This window comes from Frieseomelitta varia, unplaced genomic scaffold, assembly GCF_011392965.1.
Source record: "Frieseomelitta varia isolate USP_RPSP 00005682 unplaced genomic scaffold, Fvar_1.2 scaffold_133, whole genome shotgun sequence".
In the NCBI taxonomy this organism is placed as follows: Eukaryota; Metazoa; Arthropoda; class Insecta; order Hymenoptera; family Apidae; genus Frieseomelitta; species Frieseomelitta varia.
Window position 1 is genome coordinate 45771 of NW_025109006.1, and position 12494 is coordinate 58264.

Sequence of the window (12494 nt, forward strand, 5' to 3'; positions counted from 1 at the left end):
AAGTCGTCGAGGTTTGCCAAGATAGAAATTCCGCCGATCGATAGATAGATAGATCGACAGACGTTCATTAGAGGTCGGGAGCAGGTGTAAGTACGCTCGCCCAGTTGGATGAACGACACCTGCGGAGGCGCTCCAGACCGGGAAATTATGGCGCGTAGTAGTCGCGCGCGATATTTATTGCTCGGCCCACTATCGCGCGGAATCGTCGTAATTTATCCGACGTGCCTCCACGTTAATTGTGGGATATCGAGCCGATAGTGGCTTCGCCACTGCCTTGATGATAGAGCAATTTAACTATTCATTAGCGCCTCCCTAACGAACAAGATTCCGCGCGAATCCTCTCGGAGCCCTCTCCCGTCTTTCGTTCGGTTAATCTACTTTTTTGTTTCTTTCGAGTACAACTCTCCGACTTGTTGACAGTTTCTCCCGTTTCTTGATAGATACTCGAAAGATTGCATCCGCTGGAAGCGTTAATCGACGTCATTTTCAGCATGCCTCCGCGTGATCGTTCAATTAGAGAATACCATTAATTCCTTGATCGTGAGATGGTCGATTCGACTGAACAATGAGATTCTTTCTCGGCATTGACTTTTGTTTCGTTTATCCAAAATACACGCGTAAATTATCTATAATGATCATGACAATTTGACATTCGATATGTGTGATTAACAATTATTATTCATAATTACTATTATATTCATAATAATAGTGATAATTATTATAATATTATGACCAACGTATGTGACACATTTTAGTGTCTTAAGAATTAATCATAATTACATCATTTGTTTGTATTCCTTCGACGAAATGCTGACGATTCGATGATCGCTAACTGCATTTAATCGTCCTTTTGCGATATTTCTCGCCCGTTTCGATTTCAATTCCTTCGTGAAGTAAGATTCATCCCTGTTCGAAGGATTTTTCGCGGAATCGTCAGAGGAATGTCCAGAGTGACTCGCGCGTCTGTTTCATTTGGCGCGCGTGTCTAGACATTCTTGTTCGTTCAATCATTGCGGACGTTCGTTAGATTCCAGCTAACGGTTTATCTCGATCGCGAGTACGCGTCTCAATTGGCGGCGGTCGACGCTCATCCGTGTACGATGATTTATAATGCCGCTTCGTTGCGAATTGTTCGCCGACAGACGTTTCTTGCCCTGAGAGAAATTTTCCAAAGAGCAACCGTTTAGAGTTCCACACCAAATTGAACGCAACTTTGATCAAATTACGCGCTGTTAGACTAACAGTCTTATTATAATAATGCAATATATAGTATAGTAGAATATTATTATAATATTAGAATATTAGTAGAATAATATAGTAATAATGTAATATGTTTTATATAATAATAATAATAATAATAATAATAATAATAATAATAATAATAATAATATTATATAATAGTAATAATAATAATATTGTTATTATATTATTATAATAATATAATAATAATATTATACTACATATAATAATAATATAGTAATAATATTAATATTAGTGTTATTATACTATAACACTAATATTATAACACTAATATTAATATTAGTGTTATTATACTATAATACTAATACTATAACACTAATATTAATATTACTAATATTATAATACTAACTCTAACACTAATATTAATATTAGTATTATTACACTAATATTATATATTATACTATATAATAATAATAATATAGTAATAATATTAATATTAGTGTTATTATACTATAACACTAATATTATATATTATACTATATAATAATAATAATATAGTAATAATATTAATATTAGTGTTAATTTTAGTGCATATTATAATAGTGTTAAAAATGTTAATAATATTAGTTATTGTATAATTTACTATTATTGCTTAGTTATTATTGTTTAACACTATTAATTCATATGATTATAATACTATTATATTCATAATGTTATGAATTCATATTACATTAAATATAATTAATTCATATCACATAATTATAATATATTCGTATACTATTAATTCATTCATTAACACTATTAATTACACCGCTGTTATTATTATTTAATATTTTTTTATTGATGATATTCATCCTATTTATATAATATATTCTTAGTATTCATAAATATTTATTATAATACATTACATTACAAAATATTAATATTAATGCATATTATATAGTAATATATGAATTAATACAGTCATATAGTAATATATGAATTAATACAAGCATTGCAATAACATAACTACATTTGCTACGTTTGAAAGAAGGAAAAAAATCTTCTTGTTATACGATCATATTAATTTTCTGTACAAGAAGAAATGCATTCTGAAACTTCCAATGATGATATAATCGATATATTTAATATCATCTACTTGTAATGACACACGCATATATATATATATAATATCAATAATTACAAGTTACAATAATACATAATATAAATATTATATAATATGTATTTAATACACATATATTTATATACTGTTAGCATATAATAATATAGTACATGCATAATATTATTATTAACATACAATATTATATATATATAAAACATACATTACAATATTGTTATAACATAACAATTATATTGCTCATGCTTCCTCAAATAAGCAAAATTTACCCAGACCCGTAAAAAATTCGAAAAACAGTTCAAAATGTCTCAGATCCCATCACTATGCATACATTACACGTACGAGTCTGAGCTTAACCAATCTGCGAGGCAATAAAACCCTCTTCGTGCTGATTAACGACACCTTGCCTCGGCGCCCCCGAACGATCCTTGATGGGAAAAAAAGAAAAAAGAAAGAAAGAAAGATGGAACCTGCGCTCGTCTAATTTCGTCGCCGCGGAAAATCTCGCGGTAAATTTCCCGCTGGTTAAATTGCCAGATATGGAAAAAAGAGAAAAAAGAAAAAAAAAAAAAATAGCGCGACCTCGAGTTGGCGGACGATCGCTACTCGCGATTAATAAACGCCGTATATACTGTTATCGCGCTTAGAACGTATAATAGGCGCATACGTACGTACATGTACACGGTCGGTAACTGGCCACCGCGTATCTGCCGGTATACTTAATACGAAATAATAAAAACCGGCCACGGCGAGACGTGTTCGGCCACGTCACCAGATAATCGTGAATTATCTGCAGGCCAGCTGAAACACGCAGATAAAACGTATGACGTATACGTGCACTTAGCTGCCGTTCACATGTGTGCACGGTTGCGTCTGTGTGTTCGTGATAGAGGCTCGCGTGCCACTCGCTTATGCACGCTCGGTTATCTAGATGCTTATCTGACCGGTTTATCGGTAATTTATCTGAACGGGCATTAGTTTTTGCCGGCCGATGGCGTGCACCCACCAGTTCTCCGCGAGGTTAGATTATTCATTATATGGAGCAATCCTTCGCCCTTCTTCTGCTATCCTTTTAGGTTATACTTGCGTGTGTACGTACGTGTGCATGGCTGTAAGTCACCGGACACTCGCTTAATTTGGATGAAACGACTATTAAAACACGTTATTGACTCAAGTGTAAGTATATGTAAGTATGTAAGCATACGTGTACTGCTGTGTGTAAGTTGTATATTTGTTAGTTGCTTCGTTCGAACGATATGATTATCAAAATTGATTAAGTTTTAGGTTATACATGTGTGTGTGTACATTATCGTTTGTAAGTCAGTGGACATTTGCTTCATTTAATGTAAATGATTCAGTTTTAGGTTATACGTGTGCGTGTGTACATTGTCGTTTGTAAGTTAATGGACATTTGCTTCATTTAATGGAAATGATTGGCAGAACGTTGATTCAGTTTTAAGTTGTACGTATGTATATATAAGTTGGTCACTTGCCTCCATTTGAATGATTATCGGAATATTGATTCAATTTTAGGATACACATTTTTAGGTTATATTGTCGTGTACATGTTACTGGATGTTTTCTCTGTTTGAACAAAAATGATTATTCGGAGCATAAGGCAAAGTGTTTTATTATATAATGATATTAATGGTATGTAACCTATAAATTTATTATCTATAAATATTGATTGTTGACCCTATCGTCGGATTATAGATGACAACAGTAATTAATTAAAATACAGTAGTTTAATTTCATTTTACATTCTACGTCAGTACTCTATCTAAGAATATGAATTCATAAAAGATTCATAGAAAATTCAATTAAATTAAGAGTTGCAAAATGGAATACGATTAACAATGAATGTAATTCTTTTAATTCTCAATTAATTAAAGGTTGCGAATGAAAACATACGAATTTAACCGAAAAATTTACAGTTCTCTTTAAAAATTTAAAATTCTTTCCGCCGCGATTTTCTTTTTCTACATATTTAAATCTGGATCGATCGAAATAAGTTTGTACTCGCGCATCAAACGTGTCGTACGTTTCACTCAATCAGAAACGTCAGATTTCGATAACGAAGCTTCCCGAATAATTGTATATCATTTACGCTGGGGAACGCTGGCACACGTAGCCAACCCCCGTTTTTCCCCCCCTCGGTTAGCGGGATGGGATATTCGTCTTCGGTGGCTCGGGTGGCGTGCATCGACTTAGTCCTTTCAGGGGCTAAATTATGCATAGCGCGCCGTAATTCCAATGTATGTACGTGTGCAAAAGCCTACACCTGCCCGGCAACGTCTGACATTTATTAATTACGTCGGAGGAATTGCGACTACCTCGAGGAACCATCGATCAGAATTTACTTTCGCAATTAATGGGAATCTGACAAATTTGAGGAAATCTCAAGCCGAGAGTCATCTCGATCGTGTCTCGTTATCGGAAAAAAAAAGAATTGAGATCTGAAATCTCGTCGAACGTGAGATATATTCGTATTGTAAATATTTTCTATTTTATAACATTCTTATTAACTGAGACTGTTAATTCTTACATTTCATATCTGTGTCTGCGTATATTCTCTCCGAGCTATTTAAAGTAAGATACGTCAGCAAAAGAATTACGAAATATTTTATAAGAAAATTCTTCAATCGAGCGAAAGTTAACGAGCGAGTTACGTATATACACTTATATCAATTTTCTGGTTCGAGTAACTTGTAATTCCGATCCTTGCCGTGCTGGGTTTATCAAGCGCACGTTTCACGGTTCACGGAGACGAAAGATCATCGGGCCGATTTGCTGCGCGCGTATCGACCGCGATTAGATGCCCCCTTCGGATAAATGGGGGGAGAGGGGGGGGGAGACGATTAATAATTAATTATTCCCGTTGGTTATCGCGCGATCGACGCGCGTCGTTATCGATGAAGTCGTCATTGGCAACTCGTTTCTCGGTTTTCCTTTTCGCGAGCCAGATGCGTCGGTCGATCTTTATCTGTTATTAATTATTAACCGAGGAGAAAACGGCGGAGAATGATTGCTACAAAACGATCGTCTCTCAACCATTTACAACATACTTATTTTTATTATCCAAATTTTTCGTGGTCAAAATTTAATTTGGATATTTTCGGAATAATAATTTTTCTGTATAAAATGATAATTCTTTGGAGCTTCAAATATGTTGCATTGAGAAAAGGAACTTTATCCTACTTTTTTCATTTGTTTCTAGAATTACCATTCCTCTGATTTTATTATGTATAATATATTATAAATTACATTATTATATTATATTATATTACATTACATTATATTATGTAAATTTGAAATCTGGCGCGTATACGTGGAGATTTTCTTAATTTTATAATAACAAAGTTATCGGTTCGAAATTGAAATTTGGATAATTCGTCATAAAGTATATAAATAAATAAAAGCACAATTCTGAGTCGAACCAATTTATAGTTTGAATGGCTCGTCGTAAAAAATACACAAATACGATAAGAGCTAGTATACTTTATTGTATTGAATTTCATCCCGTTTCAATTTCCCTAATACAAATTTTGCAGTAAGTTCTAGTGTTAATTCTCAAGTATTTTATAATAATTTTAAATGTAATTTTATAATAATTTCATAATAATTATTAAATATAATTTAATATTTTATAATTATAGAATTTATATATATAATTTTATAATAATTATTAAATATAATTTTATAATAATTTTCGAATAATTTAATATTCAAGCACTTTATATCTGATAATCTAAATATTTAATAATTCTGAAATCAGTCCGAAATCAGAAAATTCGCGGCCAAAGGTTAGGTTTAGATTCAGGTTAGGTTTTGCAGTAAGTTCTAGTGTTAATCCTCAATAATTTTATAACAATTGTTCAATATAATTTAATATTTTATAATTATAGAGTTTATATATATAATTTTATATATTATAGAATTTATATATATATAATTTAGAGTTTATTTATATATAATTATAGAGTTTATATATATAATTTTATATATTATAACAATTATTGAATACAATTTTATAATAATTTTCGAATAATTTAATATTCAAGCACTTTATATCTGATAATCTAAATATTTAATAATTCTAGCGTCCGAAATCAGAAAATTCGCGGCAAAAGGTTAGGTTTAGATTTAGGTTAGGTTTTGCAGTAAGTTCTAGTGTTAATCCTCAATAATTTTATATATTATAATAATTATTCAATACAATTTTATAATAATTTTCGATTAATTTAATATTCAAGCACTTTATATCTGATAATCTAAATATTTAATAATTCTAGCGTCCGAAATCAGAAAATTCGCGGCAAAAGGTTAGGTTTAGATTTAGGTTAGGTTCAGGTAGGTTAGGCGCGCGCGCAAGAAAGAGGGAGAAAAAAAGAGAAATTCGGTAAAGAGCAACACGAAAGCCAGCGGCTCGTCCTCGTAAAAGAAATATATCGGGGCCGGTGATCTAGCGCCGCCATGGAAGATAATTATTCACGTTTAGATAACGAACGGCCGGCGATGATATCGAGCGGAGGCGTCCATTAGCGGGGCTAAGCGTCGGGCCGAGCAAAGGTATATCTATTTATCATCAGATAACGTGTCGGGAATTATCTCGAAAACTCGCCTCGAACGGCTCGATATCGCTCGCGTGTCGCAACAACACGCGTCCAACCCCCGTTCCACTTTGTTCCAACTCCTTTCCGCTCGAAATTTCCTCTCGTTCCCTCGTTCGTTCGATCAGTTCTCTCGTTGCTTTGCGTTCCAGATCCGTCCAACTCGTGGATCCTTCCGCATAGATCTGAGACACCTTCGAAAACACTTCTTTGCAGTCTAGTAAAATTGTAAAATGAGCAAAATAAGTAAATGAGTAAAATAAGTAAAATAAGTAAAATAAGTAGAATAAGTAGAATAAGTAAAATAAGTAAATAAGCAAAATAAGTAAATAAGTAAAATAAATAAAATAAGTAAAATAAGTAAAATTGTGAAATTATAATAATAATATAATATATATTATGATTTCGATAATTAATTATAGTTGTAGTGAAATCTGACAGTTTGATGATTCTGACGTTTCAAGATTCTTTCATACGCGATAAAATAGTTGTGGCAGTCGGATTGTAGTAATTCGTATTATTTAATGAATTTATTCATAATAAATTTAATGAATCTCTTTGAATATGATATGAATTGTAAATTAAACTTGAAATGCATTAATAATTGGAATTTAAATTAAGATTTACATATATTAATGATATTATAATTATAATATAATTAGTACATGTATATGTATGAATTATATATATACAATATGTATTAATAAATGTATATATATGTTTTAAAATGTAATGTATGTAAATAATTTTTATAATTGTACTAAGAAATCACAATAATCATAATGTAATTAATATGCAGAAATTTATTATAACACAGTATTAAATTGCATCTATCAAATTACTATCATTTGATGTAATTTAATGTTACAATAAATTATTATACAATTAATACAAGTAGAATCGCACAATTTCCAAATTAAATTCCCTCAAGTAGTTACGGTATACACTATAATTATATTATCATTGTAATGAGAAATTATAGCATCATATATTATGACTATGATAATACAATATTAACGTAACTGTTAAATTATCATTATCATTATTCAATGTCTATTATTATGTATGTGATATATTTAATATTACAGTAAATCATACAATAATACAATATTAACGTAACTGTTAAATTATCATTATCATTATTCAACGTCTATCATTATGTATGTGATATATTTAATATTACAGTAAATTATACAATTATCTCAGAACGTTCAACTGTTTCTGCTTTCGAGCAGAAACGGTATGCAAAATGTGCGCAGTGTTTTTCAAATTGAATTCCCAGGTCCCTCTCACGGCGAGGCCTCACTCGAAAAACCTTGAACTCTCAAGTAATGTGGTTCGTACACGACGTGTACTACACACACGTGCATGTAGGTGCCCACTGTTCCTCCGATCGTCCCTCAGATTAACCCGACAACAGAATGAAGTAACGAACCGTCCGGTATCGCGACCTATTAAAATACCAGCTATTAGAAATTAAATATTCAAAGGAGAGGTTCACGCGAGGGCGCGCAGGCGGCGGCCACGAAAATCGGCGAAAGAGGCGAGGTACGCGCGCCGAGGGCCCGTGCTTGTCCGGTAATATACGTTCTCTCACGGAAAGCCGCTGCCACTTCCGGCGTGGCTAACCGATTATATATTCGCCGCGCAGAAGGACGAAGTCGGAGAGAATCGGCCGTTTAAACACGAGCCAGTAAGCTTCCACGAGGCTTGTCCAGTGGCCGGGATCACGCTAACCCCTCGTTAAGTCATAACTTACCCCCACCAACCCGGGTCACCTCTGCACCGGCCTACCCTCCAGCGTTCTTATTTATAAGGCATTTCTCTCTCTCACCCCCCTCTTTCTCTCCCCGAGCTCAGATTTGGGATGATTAAATATCAATGGAAAAATCGGCGATTAGAAGTGTAGCGTGTATTTATTTTTTTCTTTTTCTTTTGGTGGGGGGGGGGGGAAGGTGAGTGTAGATTTTTAGGTATATTTGAATTTGGATCGATATACGTAGGCCGAAAAGTGAAAATTGCAAAAGATACTTATGGTACGTACGTGATTTATTTTAATAAGTTGTATTAATAATAACAAATAATATTAATATCGTTAATGTTATTGGTAATATTAATTATGTAGTCTCGATGGATGTTAAAAATACTATTTAATGTAGCTTAATTTAATATTTAATAAAGTCCACTGTTGAATGTCGTACAACAATAATAGCAGACAATATCAACGAGTAATATTGAATTAAATTTTACGTATACGTTATTTTATTAATTACGTATGTATTATATATAATATAATAATTAATATTATATAATATTAATAATATAACAATTAATATTAACAACGAGTAATATTGAATTAAATTTTACGTATATTTTATTAATTACGTATGTATTATATATAATATAATAATTAATATTATATAATATTATTAATATAACAATTAATATTATATAATATATTAATTATTATATAATAATAATAATATATAATATAATAATTAATAATCTATTGAACCTATTATTATTTATTATTATTATTTTTATTACATAACGAATGTAATAATCTCTCAAATTTCTCATTACGTATGTATTAAATATAATAATTGATAATCTATTAAATCTATTATTATTTATTATTGTTATTTTTATTACATACTAAATCTATTATTATTTTCGTTATTATTTTTATTGCGTATTAAATCTAAAAGTATATTATTAAAAAATCTAAAAATCTGTTATTATTTTTACTCTTATTTTTATTGTGTTATTAAATCCATTTGAAAGAAATTATCTTTCCCACGAACGATAACTCGCAGAATCCTTTGCGCGTCAGGTGTCGGACTGGTCACCAAACGTCAAGTCGATATCCTACGATATTTTCGAATATTCCTAGAAATTCGCGTGGAATTTCCAGTTTCAGGCACGGCCGGCCGTGTTCTGCTCGCTTATTCCAGGAACCGGCCGCGCCGTGTTCTTCTCCCACCGTTTCTTTTCTCCTTTTTTTCCACTCCTCATCGCGAATCAACGCCGACGGCGAGCAAACGACTGTGACCGACCGCGTTCACGGGTTATTAAATTCCTACGAGTTTGAATATATATATATACGCGCAAGATCCGCGAACCGCGAGCCACGTTGCTCCGGGCCGTCTATGCAAAACCATTCGACGCGCGAAACACCATCGGACCGTCAGTTATTATACTACTGTACCCCCCTTTACGCTTGGAATAAAGTAGTAAAAAAAATAGTAATTGAAGTAGCTGATGGTGGAAGATATCTTGGATCAAATGCGAAGAGACTTGCGTTTGGAAATTTGAAAATAATTGGTGGTGAGTTCTATTAATAGAATTCTATTGATATGTGCTTGTTGCGTAGTAATTTATTATTTTTTATATTATTATATAGTATTATGTTATTATTCATATTATTATATTATTATATAGTGTTATTATTTAATATTAAATATTAAATAATATACGTGTTTATATTATATTATAATTATAAAAAAATTATAATAAGGATATGATGAATATTGTAACAAATTTATTATAATATTTATGTATATATATTATTTAATTTTATATTGTTTTAAATTATAATAAATTTAATATTACTAATATCATTAGTACTATATAATATTATATATATATGTTTAATAATATTGTATTATAATAAATTTGTATATATTGATTACATTATATAATATTGAACTGTTGAATTGATTGATTGAAAATTATATTATAATATATATATATTATATTATAAAATATTATTATATTATAATTTTTTGCCACAATTATATTGTAATATAATTAACAAAGAAATATATTTCGATGCCAATGCGAGGGATGATGTAGCAGTTATTATTGTAAAAAATAGATAAAGATATTATTTAATTATATATATATATAAAATTCGAAAAAAATAGAATCACTCAAAGTATCAGGTAATATTAATGAAATTCTATCAAGTTTAATTCTTAATATCATTGGATATTCGAAGCATTAAAAGCATTTAATTTTGGAATTCTTTTATTTGATTTGATTCAATTTTATCTTACTAGTCTCTCTGTCAGAAGAAATATAAGGTGCAAGTATAATAAAATTAAACAGCTTCAATTTTTGTAACATAATACAAATTAAGCACTATAGTCATTTATAATTTCACTTGATGATTAAATAACAACTACTCTACTTATATATATTCAAGTTATTTAATCAAGTGGAATTATAAATGACTATAGTGCTTAATTTGTATACTATATATATATATATATCTATTTCATATATTTCTAAACGTTGTTTGAATCCTGTTTCAGGATACTTAAATTTTATAATCCGCAATCAAATTATAATTTTCATAACACTAAAATACCAATTAATTTATAATTCTCGATCAATTCTAATTAATTTATAATTTTCGATCAATTCGAATTAAATTATAATTTTCGCTCAAGTCGAATTAATTTATAATTTTCGATTAAAACGACATACAACGGCCAACAAGCGTGATACCAACAAACGTCACGAATTACATTCCTGACACTTACATATTTTTTTTCGTTCGAATTACGCGGAACAATGGCGGGTTGATTCGGAGGGAAATTCCTCCCTTCCGGTCGGTCGGTCGCGCGCAATTTCTTGACAATTACAGACTGCAACAACAATCGGCCTTCCGTGGCCGCGGGCCACTGAATAATTCGACGCGTCCGCTTATCCTTTGCCGAGCCTCGTTGCAATTAACCGGACCAAGATCCATCTAGCGATAACGCGAAAGTCGCGCTAATTAATTAATTCCCGCCTCGGTGCAACGGTTACTCGACAATTTTCCCTGTCGGCCCTCCGGGGACGAATAACGTGGAAAGGAGAGTAACAGGCTGCTATAATTTTCCTCGATCGATCCTCGTAAGTAGGCGATATATTTTTCTTTTTTTGTTTTCTTTTTTTTTCTATGCAGGAGGACACGCGGAAATGTGATTGAAAGAGATTGAACTGTAACATTGAAGAACAATCGTCGCGTTAATACTAGACGATTAAAGTGTAATATTCGTAGCAGAGAGAAATTGAAGTGCAATAAAAGGTAAAGAAAACGATCAAGAACACGAGCATATTTTATTAAAAGTTCATTCGAGTATTTAAAAATATACTGTTCTGGATGTGCAAAATTTTTCCACAGGAAATTATAGATTGTGTTCTACTGTTAAGGCAATGCTTCCTTTATCATAAATTGGAAATATAAAAAAGAGACCAATCGGCTACGACTTGAAATGGCACTTGCATAAGACTAACAGATCTTGTATATCAAAAATTGGAAATATACACGTAAAAGAAATAACACTTGACACTACAACTATCGACGACTCCATCAGAAAAAAAGACATTACAGTATAAAAAGCTATTTGATACACAAGCTTGGAGTACACAAGCTTTTATTTACAGATTAAATATTTACGAAAAATCATGTTTCACATATACAATAAAATAACAAAAAAAAAAAAAAAAAAAAAAAAAATCTTTGGAAGTCTACTAATGCTGGAAACAAAACGAAAAATTTGACAAAAAAAAAAAAA

General features: G+C 31.3%; 1 long non-coding RNA gene across 2 annotated transcripts; it reads left to right on the forward strand.

Annotated features, from left to right (window-relative positions):
• Window positions 1–3275: 3275 nt before the first annotated feature.
• LOC122530171 lies at window positions 3276–12320 on the forward strand. 2 transcript variants are annotated; one of them, XR_006306919.1, is made up of 4 exons: window positions 3276–3493; window positions 3676–3967; window positions 11882–12004; window positions 12101–12320. It is a non-coding gene; the product is annotated as an uncharacterized LOC122530171 (long non-coding RNA). The 2 variants fall into 2 exon arrangements; XR_006306920.1 differs by lacking the exons at window positions 11882–12004; window positions 12101–12320 and adding an exon at window positions 7080–7213.
• The last annotated feature ends 174 nt before the right edge of the window (window positions 12321–12494 follow it).